Source organism: Trachypithecus francoisi, unplaced genomic scaffold (genome assembly GCF_009764315.1).
Source record: "Trachypithecus francoisi isolate TF-2019V2 unplaced genomic scaffold, Tfra_2.0 Lachesis_group8, whole genome shotgun sequence".
NCBI lineage: Eukaryota > Metazoa > Chordata > Mammalia > Primates > Cercopithecidae > Trachypithecus > Trachypithecus francoisi.
Genome location: NW_022681473.1, coordinates 83,513,582 through 83,531,404, shown reverse-complemented (window position 1 = coordinate 83,531,404; position 17,823 = coordinate 83,513,582). Strand labels below are relative to the sequence as shown.

The 17,823-nt window shown below is 42.7% G+C and overlaps 1 long non-coding RNA gene across 5 annotated transcripts in view; it reads left to right on the top strand.

Moving 5' to 3' along the window:
- LOC117080464 overlaps positions 1–17,823 on the top strand; it is a 59,213-nt gene that overhangs the window by 8,282 nt on the left and 33,108 nt on the right. The window contains exon 1 of one of the 5 annotated variants that reach the window (XR_004435865.1): positions 1,867–2,210. The exons of 2 other annotated variants lie outside the window; for them this stretch is intronic. This is a non-coding gene — a long non-coding RNA (uncharacterized LOC117080464). 2 more of the 5 variants (XR_004435866.1, XR_004435861.1) reach the window with 2 other exon arrangements.

Genomic DNA, 17,823 nt, shown 5'->3' with positions numbered 1-17,823 from the left:
CATGCTTCAGCCCTGGTGCTCCCTGATGGCCCGTCTGGCCAGACCCCCCAGAGTTCTTGCTTTCTGGGTCAACTTGGAGGCAGAGACGAGGAGCAGGTGGTGGAGGATTTGGCTAAATCTCCGATCTGGCTCTGGAGGCGGGTGTCTCCAGTTGCTCAACCTGATCTCCTTGTTCTTTTCTCAAGTTTCACACAACTTTTTATCCTTTCCTTGAACAAAGGCTTTTTATTTCTGGATGATGTTGTGAGAAGTTTTTGTATTTATAAGTAAGGCAGAAAAGAATGGATCATAACTACAAAATTTTATATCAGTTATATTCCAAATTTGTTAAGAAATATCTATGTGTAGGAAAAAGACCATAAAGTACTTTATTTTAGTGGTCATCTCTGGATTTTCATATTATAGGAGAATTTTCAAGCATTTTGTTTACATTGAGCATGTACTGTCTTTATAACTATTAAAATTATGATTAATAAACAGCTATTTGTTTTTTTTTTTTTTTTATTTTTTATTTTTTATTATACTTTAAGTTCTAGGGTACATGTGCATAACGTTTATATCATGTATAACTCCCCAATGCAATCCCTCCCTCCTCCCCCCTCCCCATGATAGGCCCCAGTGTTTGATGTTCCCCTTCCCGAGTCCAAGTGATCTCATTGTTCAGTTCCCACCTATGAGTGAGAACATGCGGTGTTTGGTTTTCTCTTCTTGTGATAGTTTGCTAAGAATGATGGATTCCAGCTGCATCCATGTCCCTACAAAGGACGCAAACTCATCCTTTTTGATGGCTGCATAGTATTCCATGGTGTATATGTGCCACATTTTCTTAATCCAGTCTATTTGTTAGGATTTAGTATGTGCCAGACAATGTAAGAACTTGCCATTACAGTATCTTACTTAATTCTCACTGTGAACTTATGACATTCCTATTTTAAAAAAACAAAATATACTGGGTGTGGTGACTTGTACCTATAGGCCCAGCTACTCAGGAGGCTGAGTTGGGAAGATCACCTGAACCCAGGAGTTTGAGATCAGTCTGGGCTGCATAGCAAAACCCACCCTGTTTCTTAAAAGCAAACAAATATTACCCTAATTTTTGTTATTGTAAAATATACATAAAACTTCCTTTTTTAGGCTGATTGTGGTGTTTTATGCCTATAATCCCAGCCCTTTGGAAGACTGAGGCAGGAGGATCACTTGAGCCTAGGATTTGGAGACCAGCCTGGACAACATACTGAGACCCCTTCTCTACAAAAATTTTTTTAAAAAATTAGCTATGCGTGGTGGTGTGTGCCTATAGTCCCAGCTGCTTAGAAGTTGAGTTGCGAAGATTGCTTGAGCCCAAGAGGCTGAGGTTGCAGTGAGCTATGATCATATCACTGCACTCCAGCCTGGGAGACAGCGAGACCATGTCTCAAGAAAAAAAATTGCCTTATCAACCATTTTTAAGTGTACAGTTTTGTGATCTTAACCACATCTCCTGAGAGATCTTTTCTTTGGAACCTCTTATGTGATAAATGAGGACGCTGAGACTTACAGAAACACAGCTACTTGCCCAAAGTCATAGAGCTAGTCAGCTTCAGAGACGGGATTTGAACCCAGAACTGACATACTCAGAAAGGTCTCAGGTTCCTGGGATCTACGGTATATAACAGTTGGAGTCCATGATCACTTTTCTGCCTCTGCCCATCATTTGACTGTAGAAAGCCATTTGCTAGTATATGGCCCTTTTTTGAAACTCTAGGGGTTGGATTGTGTGTGTTTGCCAGTGAGGTGGTGGTCAGCCGCACTTAGGGTGTGTGACTGACGCAGGTGCTGCCTGTCGGCGGATGCCACGGTTGGTTTGTGAGCTCTGGTGTCTCTTGAGAAGGTTGAAGAGTGGGCTGCTGTGCTGAGAGGGTTGTGTGTCGGAATTCTGACTCTAGAAGGTTCTCAGCAGTGCAGTGGAAAGGGCAGTGGCCTAGAGCTCAGATACGTGGCCTTGTCAGGTCTGGGTTGTTTTGGAGAACGCACATTGAACTTGGGAATTAGTCTGTACATTAGTCCTGATTGTGCCATGTGGTAGACAGACTTTGGCTTCAATTTCCTCATTTCTCAGTGAGGGATAAAAATGCCTGTTCTACCTGCCTCCCAGGATAGTGAGGATTAAATGTCGTGAAGTGGGGAAAACGTGCTGAGGAAACTACAGGGCTCTCAAGGAAGTTTCTCTGGTGAGAATTTCGAGTGTACAATGGTACGTGGGAAGAGTGGGGCTGACCTCGGAGATATGAGGAGGTTGGATGCAGATGTGAAGAGCAGCAGGTTTGCTTTATTTCTTGTGGTTTTTGTTTGTTTGTTTTTTGTTTTGGCACCAGCTTGTTTCCTCCACCATCGCTTTGCTGGTGAAGTATAATGTTCCACTGTCTACATAGTATTTTTCTGTCTGGTGCTGAATGCTCTAGGATTTCACTGAAATTTGCCCCTGCTAAATTCCTTGGATTCACTCTCCCCAAAACTCTCATCTTCTTGGTGAAATGAGTTGTAATTTAGGAGATGATTCTGTAACTCTGCGGTGGTTGAAAGTACACAGCAACTTTCCCTGGTCTTGTCTGTCTTCCTAGTTTTTTTTTTTTTTTTTTTTTTTTTTGCAAATGTTTGTCTGTTTCTGTTCTCTAATCTTGAGCAGCCAAGCATGTGAGTGGGCTGGAACCCAGTGGTCTGTCCCTGGGGAGGGGAGGGGTCCCCCTTGGGTGGTGCTTGCTCCTTATTGGACCATTTCTGTGCTTGATGCTTTGTAGAACATGAAGGTACAGTAGGCCTTGTTTTATGGGAAGGTATGCATACTCAGACCAATGTGAGTGTTAGGGATAGACAGCTTGAGAAGCCCCTGTCGTGAGACGTGCAGCCCTCAGTCCAAGTGGATGAAGATGGACTATTGGGGATAGTCAGAGAGGATAAACTGTCGGCGGGACTTCTGTGACTTTTTGCTTTTTTACAACTCTTTGAATCAGCTCTTTCCAGGCTGGGGTTTCTGTCCAGCTATCCTGAGATAATTTCTTGAGTCATCACTGTTGCAGTGCACGTTTCATCTGACAGGAAAGCGGGGGCCCATGCAGGGCTCTGCTGAAGTCAGCGGCCCTGTCTTGTTTTTTGGCTTTGAGAATGGTACTCGAAGACTAAGTAGGTCACAGATATCTATTTTGAACTGAGTATGGCTGGGCTGCATGGACATTTAATTTCCGGATCCAATCCTGTTGGATGCATTTGCCCAGGAGGTTGGCAGCAAGCACTCTCTGGTTGGTCGTAGGGTGTATTTATAAAGTGGGAAGAGTCTGGAGGTAGCGAGATACTGCAGTTCTCTATTCCTGCAGGAGAGCCAGGAGTGGGTGAGCTTCAAAACCCTTTAGGAATGGGGGAAATGGAGTTTTTCCACCTCACTTCCTTAAATTTTCTGAAAATTACCGATCCTCACTAACTTTATGGAACTTTTTTCTTTCAGGGAATCAAATTTAATTTTTACCCAATATTAGCTGGCCTCTGCTTCAAGTTGGATAATAGCTTCAGTTGCTGTGTGCCTTGCCTTTTATGCAGATTATCTCATTTAATCCTCACAACAAGCTCAGAAAGTGGTTATTATTTTCTCCATTTTACAGAGGAAAAAACCTGAGAATCAGTGGTGCAGTAATTTGCAGACAGACCCAGTTGTGTAAGTAGCAGGGCTTGAGATTCAAATGTAAGATCTTCTGATCAGAGTGTGGTCCTTTTGCTCCATAGCACAGTGGTCTCAGGAGCCCTGGGAGAAGGTGTTCTGGCCAGCTGGGAGTGGCAGCACAGTAGTGGCTCCTTGGCCCATTGTGAGTTGAGTGGAGGCCAGCTGTGGGTGTTGCGGATGTGGGCCGCCCAGCCCAGGGAAGCATCTGTCTTTGTGGAACTGGAGTTATGTTTTATGATGTCATTCTGATGTGACTGTATCACAGAATTCTGAGTTTTTATCCTTTGTTGGATTTTTTTCCTGTTTCATTATTTTTCTATTTTTTGGTGGGTCCTTGCCCAAGACCTTGGATGAGTGCAGTGAGCGGGCGAGATCAGTGAGTTAACATAGGTGGTGACCGCATCGGATGCACCACCTCCTCTGTGTGCACCAGCTGTTGATCCACCATTCCTCATCTTCAGTACTCGGTGCTTTCCCTGCATATTGGAGGACTAAACACACTTTTGTAGTGGGGAGTGTGTGTTTTGCCTTTCTCTTCAGTTTGTCCCCAAAAGCTACTTCCAGGGGCCTGGCAGTAATGCTGCTGCTGCAGGTCATTTGTGTTTGAGTGTCAGAGTTTTCAGGACTTTGCTCAGAAAGTCTTGTCCAGTGCTCCCAGGGAGTCATCATCATCTCCATTTTACAGATGGGGATTCTTAAGGGAAGTCAGTCTTAGGTAGCATACTTCTGTAGCATAGCTTCCCCTGTAAGTTTCATAAAACACAGCCGAGGAGGTGTCTGTTTAAAATCAACTTGTATTCCGAAAGTGAAAGAATGCCCTCTTCAAATGCCCTGGGGCTCGCCTACACAGTGGGGTTCTCTTCTCCATCAGGAATGTGTGGACCCATCCTAACTTCCCTCCCGGCGGCCATTTCCTGGCTTTGTGAGCCTGAGCTGGTTATTGAACCTTTCTGAGTCTGTGTCCTATAATTTGGTGATGATAGTACAATCTAAAAGAGACTGTGGTAAGATATATATGAGATAATGTATGCAAGATCACCCAGGGCTCAATGTGTTGTAATTGCTTGTCTTTATTTTTCAACTAGGATGGCTTGAAGAAAGCACAGATCTCAGCTACACAGGCTGAGGCCTGAGAAACTCCCCTCCCCTGAAGGGCATTAGTAACTGATCTTCCCTGCACACTTCCTCCCCCAGAACAAGAGGGAGAGGATGAAGCTTAAAAACCCTTTTTCAGCTAGAATCTTTCCAAGATTTTCCCATTCTTTTTGGTTTTGGAACGGGGTGCTGATATTTGTTTCATTTACTGGAAACCAAAACTAAGGAAGTCCATGTTAACCACACAGCCTTTGAGAAATGCCCCGGATTTTTAAAAATGAGAAAATGCCAAAACATGATTTTAGAAAGCGGGGTATTTTAAATGTACATAGTGGACATGTCAGCACTTGTAGCACACACACTTTCACTAATTGTATAATTATCTTGAAAAGACTTTAAAAAGTCTAAATTTGAGGTTTTCTGGTCTCATCTCTTGCAGGGTCTTGCTCTGTCGCCCAGGCTGGAGTGCAGTGGCTTGATCTCAGCTCACTGCAACCTCCGCCTCCTAGGCTCAAGCGATTCTCCTGTCTCTGCCTCCCGAATAGCTGGGACTATAGGCATGTGCCACCATGTCCAGCTAATTTTTTATATTCTTGGTAGAGATGGGATCTTGAACTCCTGAGCTCAAGCAATCCACCTACCTTGGCCTCCCAGAGTGCTGGGATTATAGGTATGAGCCACTATGCCCAGCATGGTCTCACTTCTTAAAAGACCTACTCAGCATCTAGTGGTTAAGTCTTTTTTTTTTGGAGACAGGATCTTACTCTGTAACCCAAGCTGGAGTGCAGTGGTGTGATCACAGCTCATCTCCTGGGCTCAGGCAGTTCTCCTGAGTAGCTGGGACAGGCAGTCCTCCTACCTCGGCCCCCGAAAGTGCTGGGATTACAGGCATGAGCCACCGTGCTTGGCCAGCTCTTACATTTTTGGTCACTTAATGACAGACCTTTTTTCCCTTCCCCTCTCTCCTTTCCACATTAGTTTTTATGTTTGAGCCTAGACAAGTATAGGGGAAGCTCCAGAGGAACCAGCAAAGTGACCTGCAATTTTTGATCTTTGGGGTTTCCAATTTTGTGTATTTGCTGTGTGATCTTGAGCAATTCTCTTAACTTCAGGTCTCAAGGAACTTAGTGTCTCATAGGGGAGATAGACCTGGAGTTGATAGCCCTCTTATTGCTGTGGCTACAGACAAGGATTCTTGTCCTCAGTGTGGTGGTAGTGGTTTTTAAGTCTTAATGCGTTATAAACTAGAAGTTTGCAAGATGTGGTTTTTCTCACTAAAAGAATTGCAAATGGGATCAAGGACTAGACTTCCCTGCATGAGACACTCTCCTCAGACTCCCAGACTTGTTATACCACCGGGTGCAGTAAGTTATGGTTACCTGTTCACCTGGCCACCTGCCCAGCTTGACAGCAAGCTCTGCAATGGCAGAGACTTGGCCTATGCCCTGTTATGTCTTAGACATCTTATGTATTGTACTTCCATGTGGAATACAACGGATGCCTACATAAAAGATTTGAAAGATTTCGAATCACTTAACATGGTAGCAGGCGGAGGGGCAGAATTGACTGCCACAGGTCCTCTGCGTAAACTGGTTGTGCCACATGACCAGACTTGTCTCCCTTCCCCCATGCCCATAGCCCCTCTGCTGAGAAAGACAGAACCAGTACCAGGTAGGTCCCTTGTAACAAGCCAGAGAGGTGAGTGGTATTATCTTCTGTTTCATAGACCAAAATCTGGAGAAGTCACATAGCTAACATGCCAGAGAGTCAGCATTTGAATGTGGGCCTTCAGGAGTTCACTTTTTACACCCTTCACAGATCAGATATGTTGGTGCATCTGCCCCTGAGGACCTATCCAGCGATACAAATCTAATTAACTTGATAGCCCAAGAAACAAACTAGGTCTGAGGAAGAACTTCCTGACATTTTGTTTTTGTTTTAAAGTTTGTGCTAAAATGGGGCTAGAGTTGGGGCTTTTCAAACTGTTAATCACAATCCACAGTCACAGAATTGATTTAGTGGCTTGATACATTTTTAAATGAAACAGAATGGTGAAAAATATCAGTGTATCACACACAATAAGGCTGTGTGTAGGTGCGTGCCTCCCAGGCCATAATAGAAATACGCTTCTGACTGTGGATCAGTGGTCAAAATATCTGAGAGAGAGATGATGGCTTCGATTGGTGTTGGCTAGATTGCGAAGTCCTTGACGGCAGGGATGTTCTCTCTTTTATGTTCCCTTTATCCTTAGTCCAGTGCTGAGTACTTGGCTGATTGGTTGATCTTTCTGGGAGAATTTGTAACAGTTCACCCTTCAGACTGGAAGAATAGTCAGAATGATGTTGAGGACAATTTGCAGAATACTGTCTCTACAAGGAACTGACAGGTATTCTTGCCCTTGCTTTATGAATGAGGAAAGCAGAACGACAACGAGTGTGATAGTGAAGTGCTTGGGCTCTAAAGTCTGAGAAACCTGGGTTTGAATTCTGTTTGTGCAGTATTGTGGTAGTGTGACTTTGGGTAACTTTGTTAAGCTTCACTTTGTCCATCTTTAGTCAGGGTATGATGAGGGCACCTACCTCAGGTATTGTGACAATAAGATGAGTTAGCTCGAGTTTAGTAGCTTTAGCACAGTGCCTGGCATCTGATAAGCAGTTACTAAGCATTATCTGCTGCCCGTCGTTTCATGATTAAGAGAGATTAAGTGACTCATGTTGGGTCCGAGAGCACCCCTTCCAGAGTTACAGATCTGTGATGGCTGTTGATCTTGAGCTAAACTTGTAGCTCTAATCTGTGGTTTGGCTGTGGCAGTGAAAGGAAGTGAATGTTGCAACAGAGCAGGTGTGTGCATACAAAGAGATGTCCTGGTTTTGCCAGTTAGAGAAAACAGCATCTTCCAGAGGTGTGGCTGCATGTGGAATCTGAGAATATAAATGACATTTCTTAGGAAAGCCAGGTGCTTTGTGTTTTCATCAAAAATAACAGTTTCCTAAAACTGAATATAGCAATGTATATGCTTAAACTGGTGGTCTTGTGTCTGGCACAGTGATAATTTTAGTGGAAACTCCAAGATTTGGTAAATACTGATTTCTGACATCGGTCACTGAGCCTAGCAGCACCACTGTGCACTTAGAACGAACTCCTTGAAAATACGTGACATGCCAAAGGTGCAAGGCGCTGGACAGAAATCCCAAAGAGACTTGGTTTTGGCTTTAGCCCCCAATTTGCAAGTCTGGGTCTCTGTTCAGTTTTCTTTTCCAGGCTGGAGAGTCTTGAGCCTTCTTTCTCCTCAAAGTTAAAATAATTTTGTTCTTTATATCCCGAAGTGCGGATTGTCTTTGTATCTTGATAGGAAAAGGTGGTGTATATGAAAAATTGTCTAATGGTTGAAACTTGCTGGTTTATACTTTAGTTGAAAATAGCCCTTCTCCCTTGTTTGGAAGCAATGTAGTTTAGGGACAGTTAAGTATAATGGTCAACAGCAGAAACTTTTAGCTGGATTTAGGTTCCTGTCCTGCCTGTGCTTCCAGCAAGGTGTTTGACTTTGGTGCCTTAACCTCTCTGCACCCTGTGCGTAAAGTGGGTTAATAAGAGAACTGCTACCTTGTAAGTTGTTGAGAGGATTAAACGGGGTAACATGTAAAACCCTTAGTGCAATGTCTGCTCCTAAACTCTTCAGTAAATAAGAGCTGTTACTGTCATCATCATTGTCAGTATTATTAGTGGAAGGTCTTTCCAGGAGCCCAGAATTATAGACCTGGCTTTGCTGTTGCTAACAATTGCCGTGGATGCATTGCTGAATTCCTAAACTTCAGGATAAGGGAGTTGCCCAGTTACCTCTAGTACAAACGTTCTGCCCCACCTGCAGCATGCTTTGTTTCTCATCAGGCCTGAGTGATGCCATCCGGGTTGCAAGGGTTGTGAGTCCCCTTTTCCAGTAAGGACCTATAGTAGCTCTGCCAGATGTAGGCCCTGCTAACCTCTGCTTTTCTTTCCTTGATTTTATGTTCGTAGGGTAACTTTCTTTTTCTGACTCTGCCAAATGACTCCTCATGGTTTTATGGTATTTTTTTCTAGTGTATTCAGACAGTAGGTCTGGCATTAGAGTTAAGTCTCAGCTTGGGAGAGCCTCACACATAAGGGATATTAAAAGTAAGGGTGAGCCCATCACTTTGCTGTTGACTTTTTAAATGTGTTTGTGTTTGTACCTGTCACACTTTACCAACCCAAGTTCTGAGGGCTGCCTATATCTGAGGCTGGCCATTGAGAGCCACTCATGAGACAGGAATGGCTTTTCTGGATCCATAATAAGCTGCCTTCTTGCTTTGTTTCCTTCCTTGCCTTGGTTTTAGTTCGAACCTTTAAAGAGCTTACCAGAGCTTATCTTGGTGTAATTTTATATTTTGCATATGCATCTTTGTTAGCCCCTATTTCTGCAAAAGGTGGAGCTGTGGGGTTAACCTCTGGTCTGCCATTGATGTTTCAGGTTTATCTTGTTCTCTTGGACAGGCATGCTGCACAATGAATTAATTGAGTTGTTTTCAGCCCACTTCCTGCCTAATTGAACACCTGCCCAGTGAATGCTGCCAAGTCATCTGCCTGTTACCTGATTTGCCAGCCATTCCTGTCATGTCAGTGTCTTGCTTGTATCCGAAGACTCAGTCTTGTCATTTGTAGTTTGCTTTCTGTGTTCTTCAGATAACTTTTTTTTTTCATGTAATTTAAAGGCACTCGTGCATCCTCTTTTGTTACAGTCCCTCTGCATTCCCATCTTGCCACTGTCCTCCCAGTTAAGATCATTGCTGACTAGGCCTCATAAAAACCCTGAAAGACCAGATGCAGGACAAGGGCATATGTGACCCTGGGTTGGTTCTGATGCTTGTGTATCTTTCCCTTGGTCCCAGGCTAAATTTCTAGCAAGCCACTCTTAAAGTAGTGCTGACGGTTTAGAACTAATTAAAAGTAGTCTTTTAAGGGATGGGACACAAGATGGTTTTTAAAAGAGTGCTGGCATTTTTTGACATTAGAGACTTATATCTTTCCAAAGAGAAGAGTGGTCGTATTAAAAATGAGAACCAGGGTGGGAATTCAGCCTTCTCTGATCACAGAAAGCCACCCCTGTTAATGGCCTGTGGTTGTCCTCTTGACTGTTTTCTTTGGTTGAAAAGTCTTATAGCCAGTCACATGGCTCCTAGTGGAGCCCTGGCTTAGGTGTGATTTTGTTGTTAAAAATATCCTGGAGATACAGCAACCCCTTTCTTAGTTATTTGGTAGAATGACATATCTTTTCTCTTAGCCTTTCAAAAACGTAGAAGTGTACTGTTTGGATTTCTTCTGCCCAGATTTGAACTTATTCAAATGAGATGAGACTGGTTATCTCCTTTGATTTCATTGAGGTTTGCATTTTGTTTTCAGTTTCCTTTTGACTTTTCTTTGCAGAATTTTAAATTTCCAATTTTAAAAATATTTTAATAATATTTTAAAGGGCATGGCTCCTCAAAAAGTTAAACATAGAATTATCATAAGACCCAGTACTCAAAAGAATTGAATCAGGGACTTAAATCCTTGAACCCAAATCTTCATGGCAGCACTATTAGCAACAGTCAATAAGTAGAAGTAATTCATCCAGGTCTCCATCAGTGGATACATGGATAAACAAAATGTGGTATTTCTATATCTATACAATGGAATGTTGTTCAGCAATAAAAAGGAATGATGTACAGATATATGCCACAACTTGCATAAATGGAAAGAACATGTTATTGGTAAGAGAAACCAAACACCAAAGGCCACATATTGTATGATTCCATTTATACAAATTATCCAGAATAGGTAAATCCATAGATACAGAAAAAGCAAAGTAGTGGTTGCCAGGGGCTGGAGGGAAGAGGTTGTGTGGATTGACTGCCAAGTGTATACTGATTTTCTTTTGGTGTGATGAAAATATTTTGAAACTAGATAAAGGTGGCAGTTGCACAACATTGTGAATGTCTACATGGCATGAATTATGTACTTTAAAATGTCTAATATATGCATTTCACTTCAATTAGAAACAATTTGGAGGGGCAGTATATGTGTTCTTGTGAAAGATGGCTTTTCCAGTGACACCATATAAGAGTTGCTCTCTAGCATGGTACTTCGATGTGGGTAGGAGAAGGAGTGTGGAGTCAGCCTGCTGGGGCTGGGATCTTGGCTTGTCACTTGGCCTGGGGGCAAGTTAGCCTGGTGAGTCGCCTCCCCTTTCAGCCTGTTTTTTCTTCTGTAAAGAGCATAAAAGCATTACTTTCTAGGGTTGCTATGAGAATCAGCGGAGATAATGGATATAAAGTGCTTGGTACACTGTAAGTGCTTAATAAATATTAACCTTTATCTGTTCTGTGGAAGGAGAAGAATAAAGTGGACTCAAGAAGAGAAGCAAAGTGCTGGAACTAGAGAAACTGGAGTTGATTTCAGCCATCTAGGTTTAGGTTAGGCCTTTGAGAAGAATTTTAAAAATCTTGTTCTCTAGATTACTTTTTAGAAGTTGCCATAACCATGTGCAGTCAGTGATGCTATTGGGAGCTGATTTCTACCAACTGAAGCAAAGAATATTTATAAAGCACTTAGAATAGTGCCTGCCAGATAGCAAGGGCTCAATTAAGTGCTTGATTAAATTAGAGAAGAAAAAACCAATTGGATTATGGCAGTCGTAAGGCAGCAGTAGGGTGACAGCCCCTGCCCACTTCCCTTCCTGAGCTCTCTGCTTCATGCTTGGGTGGTCTTATTCTCGAGCTGGTTTTGTGAGAGTGTTGAGCACACGTTGATGGAGATGCACCAGAATCTTTTGTTAGCCCTCCGGCATTTGTAGGAAGCTGAGCTACTGGGGTCACCTTTGTAAATGTGTTTTGTGTTTCTGATTCCTGCTTTCTTCCTTGGAAGAAAGGTCTTTATCATCCAGGTGAACCTTCCAGCTGAGTAGAGGACAAAGAAACCCTGGACCTAAGGAGAGGCTCCCATTGTCCAGCTTTAAGGGAAGGTGGAAGGCGGAGGGCTGTGAGGCAGGGAAGGCTAGTCTGACTTTCACAGGTAAAGAAATAGTTTTTATTTCTTCTTAGCACACAATTGTAGAGATTTCTAATATTAGGATACTACTTGAATGTAAATGGGTATGTAGATCTCTCTCCTTTTTCTTTTTTTTTTGACAGAGTCTTGCTCTGTCACCCAGGCTAGAGTGCAATGGCACGATCTCGGCTCACAGCAACTTTCGCCTCCTGGGTTCAAGCGATTCTCCTGCCTCAGCCTCCCGAGTAGCTGGGACTACAGGTGCGCACCACCACACCTGGCTAATTTTTGTATTTTTAGTAGAGACAGGATTTCACCATGTTTGCTAGGCTGGCCTTGAACTCCTTACCTCAAGTGATTCACCGCCTTGGACTCCCAAAGTGCTGGGATTGCAGGCATGAGCCACCGCGCCCAGCCGATCTTTCTTTTCTAATTCCGTTTGCACTAAATGTCGTTATGCACAGTTAGCACCTTTTATATATTGGTGGTTCTTTACTGTTGGTACGTCACAATTTAGTGCCCAAATAATGTAAACTGTGGTATAGAAAGAAGCAAGATTATTGGACTTGGGATCTGAAGAGCAGAGCTTAGCAGTTGTGTGTACAGGATTTCTGCTTACTTTATCTGCCTGATTCCCCTTCCTCCTTTTGGGACTGGCATTCTCCCTTCTTCGGGGGTGTTACTTCTCCCTTATCCATTATTGCGACCTGCTAAGCATGGTTCTTGGTCCCCTGTGTTCTTGGTCTTGGTATAATTTTCATTATAATTAATTTTTTTTAATTAAAAATCTTTTTTAGTAAAAGGAAGAATTTATTATGAGAACCAGAATGCCTCAAGAAAATCCAAGACAGTAGTTGCAGCCATGTAATAAGATGTTAAGATGGGGCCTTTCCCTGCCCCAAATGAATGTGAAGCAGCCTCCTGTGTAGAAATTACAAAGGAAAAACAACCAGTTTTACTGCATTTGGAACCCTTGCCAGGTCAAAGCTATTAAAAAGGGGTCAGACTAGAGATGGGAGAGGATTTGATGGATAGGTGTCTTTGGACAGAGCTGCTGTTGTGTTGCTGCCAATCCACCCAGCATAGATAGGGCTGGGGAGAGGTATAGTGGCGTAGTGCACATTTGTTCAAGCCCATCTCCCTGGAGTTTTGAACTTGAGGCCCAAGAGCCTTTTTTTTCTGGGGTGGTGCAGCCAGAGAAGTGGGAATGTGAAGCTGCAGTGACCCTGGCTTCCTGTCTGGAGGAGAAAACTGGCTTGCTGCAGCTGGCTTGGAGTAGGAGGAACTTGTGGTCAGAGAGAAGCAGAGAAGGGAGTGTGTTGGCCTGGAAATTGCCTCCTGTCTGGCCGCTCTTCCTTATTGCAGATTTTCTTTTGCCAAGGTGTTTTGTTTTGTTACTTACAACCAAGGGTCCTGAGTAACAGACATGACCTTCATTAACTCATTGAACTTCCTTTACTCTAATTTTTTCCTCATGTATGCAGTGGTATACAAGTAATTACTTCACAGTTAGAGATGATCCAATAAAATAATGAACATGGAAGCTTGGGGGGACTGTAGCATAGGAGATGTGGAGGCTTTAGCATTTTGTGTTTATTTTACTAACTAGCTATCACTAATCTGATTGTTCTGAACATCATTGGTTTTCTTACCATAAGTTAAACATTCTTTCAGAAACAAATGATGCCAATTACACGCTCCACTTTTTAAAATCACAGAGTTGCTTGACCTGACCGGTGTATTTGTAGGAAATGAATGAATGGCTCTTGATAAATTGTGGCCTTTCCAAACCTAAAAAAAGCTTTCTCTGAGTTGAGTTTTAATTATATTTTGGGGAGCAGAGAGTACTGCCTCCAGGTCAGATGAGCTTTTCTTCATGTTTCTGTGCCAGGGATAATGGTGCCAAAATTTTAGAGTAATGATTCATTTGTTTGGCCTTGGAGTTAAGTAGCCTTGGGTTTGAATGCCAGTGTTGCCACTTATTTAACTGTGTTGTCTCCTTGAGCCTCAATCTTGAAGTTTGTAAAATGGGATAATTACCCCAACCCTGCAGATGGAGGATTCTAGGAGATGATGTGTTTAAAGTCTTTAGCTATGTCTGGTGTGTGGTAGATGCTGAACAAATGCAGCTGTTGCTATTAAAAACAATACCTTCAGTAAACCATTCACAACTAAAGGGAATGAGACTCGAAAATGTGAATGCCAAAATCAGTTAATCAGCTATTGAATATACTATTGAGTGCCTCCTCTGTGCAAGGAGTGGCAGTGGAGTGGATAAGAAGTTATGTAACACCATTCCTGTTTGTTTATTAGGGAAATAAATCATGTACGTATGGAAAAAAGTAATATGTGAGGCAGCTGGGGTTTGGAGGGTGGCAGAGGATTGAAAATGGGGAGGCTTCTTGGAGGTGTAGAGCTGATGGAAAAATATAGCAAGGGAATTGATGTCAGGAGTTAAACACTTAGGGTGATCTTTGGAAGAGACCAAATTTTATTTATTTATATGTTATATAGCCTCATCCTGTTTTATTTTTCCTTTGTCTTCCTGATTCCTTCCCAGATCTGCTTAATGTTTCTGATCATTATATGATGACCCATGCCCATTGCCCATTTCAGAGTTTAGCATTTTCTTTGCAGATTCATTTTTGCCATGAACCACTGGCCTACAGCCCTCAGTGATCAGAATTCTCCTAACAGATTCTGCATCCCTCCTCCCATTTTCTCCACTTCAATTTTGTGCACTGGAAATGGCCTTCTCAGGAGTTCCATCATGTGGAGTCATGACCATTCATTCAGCAGATGCTTGTTGAGCACCTACTACAGGCAGCATGTGGGGCAGTATGCAAAGGAGGTCTGGGGAATAAAGAGATTGATGAAACCAGGCGGTCCCTGCCCTGAAGCAGCTTGGTTAGTAGAGGAAACAGATGGGCAAATGGACTCTAATTAAATGTGATTAGTGCTTTATATTGGTCAGATAAGGAAAGACATTTGGCGGGAGCCCCAAATCCCAGAGTCCTCCCTCAGTCACTTGCTGCTGTGCTTGGTTCAGAAAGGCTGTCCCCCTCACGGAGCAATCTGGGAAAATGCATTCTTTTTTAATAACTACGATTCTGGTGTGAAATCTCTCTGTATAGTGCCTTGGTTGGGAAAGTATATAAATGAAGGTTCCTTTTGTCACCTCCACCCAAATCCTCTTCCACTGAGGAGCCCAGTCTTCCTTCCTCTCACGGACAAACCTGCTCTTCCTCCTGGGCCCCCCCATCTCAAAATTGGCACTGTCATCAATCCAGAGGCTTGAGAGCATCTTTGATACCTCCCTCTCCCTCATCACTTCTATCTGATCATCCACCAAGTCCTGGCAACTCTATTGCCCTCTCTTCCATTGCTATCACCCAAGTCTAAGCCATCTCTAGCTGCAGGTCATGACCCATGTTATCTCATTCTGAAATTAATTTAGGGTTTTCCTCCCATCATTTAACAAAATAAAAAAATAGTAGAATGGAAGACATTCGAGTAAATTACATGTAGTAAGTTTGAGTTTTATTTTGTGAAACTTGTGTTTGTGAATAATAGTTTCATACACACAAAAAAGGCTAACATTGCTAAGGTCTTCACATATATTGACTTATTTATCTCCCACAACAACCTATATAGTAGGTACCATTATGCTTACCCTTATTTTACAAAACAGGGAACTGAAGCTCAGAGAATTTGAGAAGCTGGCCCAGGGTCACAGAGAATGCTAGTGTTCCAGCCCCCACACTGCAGCCACAATAGGCTTATAAAATGCAAGTCGGATGATTTTTCTCTGTTGATGGGTCCCGTGCTCTTAGTTGAGTATAAAGTCTGGTTATAAGGCCCTGTGTAATCTGGTTTCCCCACACCTCTCAGGCGCCTGCTGACCGTCCTCCTGCCCCACTGCCTTTCAGCTTCTAGATGTGCCAGGCTTTGAAACACCTCAGGGCCTTTGCATTTGGCCTTTCAGACTTAGTTAGGCCCCTTCATGACCTGCCCCCATAGTACCCTGTATTGCTCTGTATTGTATTGTACTACCCTTTCACAGTACTTACTGGAGCTACCAAGATATACGGTCAATGCCTCACTTAATGACAGGGATACGCCCTGAGAAATGCATCATTAGGCAGTTTTGTTGTGTGAATATCGTAGAGCGTGCTTACACAAACCTAGATGGTATGGCCTGCTACAAACCTAGACAATGTGGTTATAGCCTTTTGCTCCTAGGCTGCAAACCTGTATAGCATGTTGCTATACTAGATACTGTAGGCAGTTATAACACAATGGTAAGCATTTGTGTATCTAAACATATAAAAGGTACAATAAAAACACCGTATAAAACTTTTGAAAAATGTATACCCGTATAGGGTACTTGCCATGAATGGAGCTTGCAGGACTGGAAACTGCTTTGAGTGAATCAGTGACTGAGTGGTAAGTGAATGTGAAGGCCTAGGACACCATTGTACACTCTTCGTGTGGCAGTGCAGTATATGTGCTTATGCCAGCATCACCACAAACACAGAGTAATGCTTTGTGCTATGGTTTTATGATGGCCATGACATCATTAGACAATAGGAATTTTTCAGCTCCATTATAATCTTAGAGGACTACTGTCAAATATGCAGTCCTTTGTTGACCAGAACATCATTATATGGTGAATGACTGTACACTAAGTCCTCATTTAACCTCATACATGGGTTCTCAGAAACTATGACTTGAAGTGAAACCATGTATAATGAAACCAATTTTATGAAGGCTAATTGATATAAACGAGTTAAATTCCTATTGCATATTTCTGGCACAAAAATATCACCAAACCTCAAAATAAAGACCCCGAACACTTCCAGTACTAAACATTGAAGTAAATGGGAGCTATGCATACATTTAAGAAAAATTAATAACAGGTGAGATCATTATTGATCCAGTTTTTGGTGGATCAGTGAGTGTGGGTGGTCATGGTGGTAGCAGGTTAAATCAAGGAATACATGTTTGCACAGTGAAAATTACCAGGGGCATCTCCTCCCACCATGCAGTTTAAAAACAATTACGAATATGGCAGCTCATTGAGCACTTTCAGACCACATTGTTAATGTCCTGCATTTGTATGATTATACTTTATGAATTTTTGTTTGATAATAATTTGTATCCATTCATTTATCCATTTTCTAACCTGCTTATTCCAGCACAGAATAGCATGTGGCTGGAGCCTCTCCCAGCAGCTCAGGGCACAAGGTGATAAGTGCACCCTGGGTAGGACGCAGTTTCATCCCAAGGTGCGTTCACACCCACTCCGATGGGGACCGTTAGACACACAAATGCCTAACTCCAACATCTTTGGGATGTTTGAGTTAGGTATTTGTAAAGTTTGTAAGAGGAAACCAGAGTACCCAGAGAAAACCCACACAGACATGGAGAGAATGTGTAAACTCCACACAGACAGTGGCTCCAGCTGGGAATTGATTTTTTTTTTTCTTTTTATCAACGTTATAATGCAGTGATGCTATTTGAGGATCTGCTGTAGTTCCTTGCTGACTTCAGGGGCACAAAGGCTGGCTTGCATCCTCAGTCCCTGGGGCAGAGTCTGGCATGCCAATCAGGGAAAACCTAACTGGGTGTTTGATTAGCTATGGGAGGTGAAGGAAGGGAGCGGTCTCATTTTTGGCTTGTCTATCCCTGTCAAAATAATCCTTTCTTCTTCCTGTCTTACCTTTCTAGAAAGCATGTTTTTTTTTTTTTTTTTTTTTTTTTAATTGGACATGTTTATTTCTGTGGGTGGGTCAAAATCTTTTGAGTGGGCTTTTTGTTTTTGTCCTTTTTTGAGATGGAGTCTTGCTATGTCACCCAGGCTGGAGTGCAGTGGTGTAATCTTGGTTCACTGCATCCTCTGCCTCCTGGAGTTAAGCGATTCTCCTGCCTCAGTCTCCCTAGTAGCTGGGAATACCGGTGTCTGCCACGATACCTGGTTAATTTTTGTATTTTTA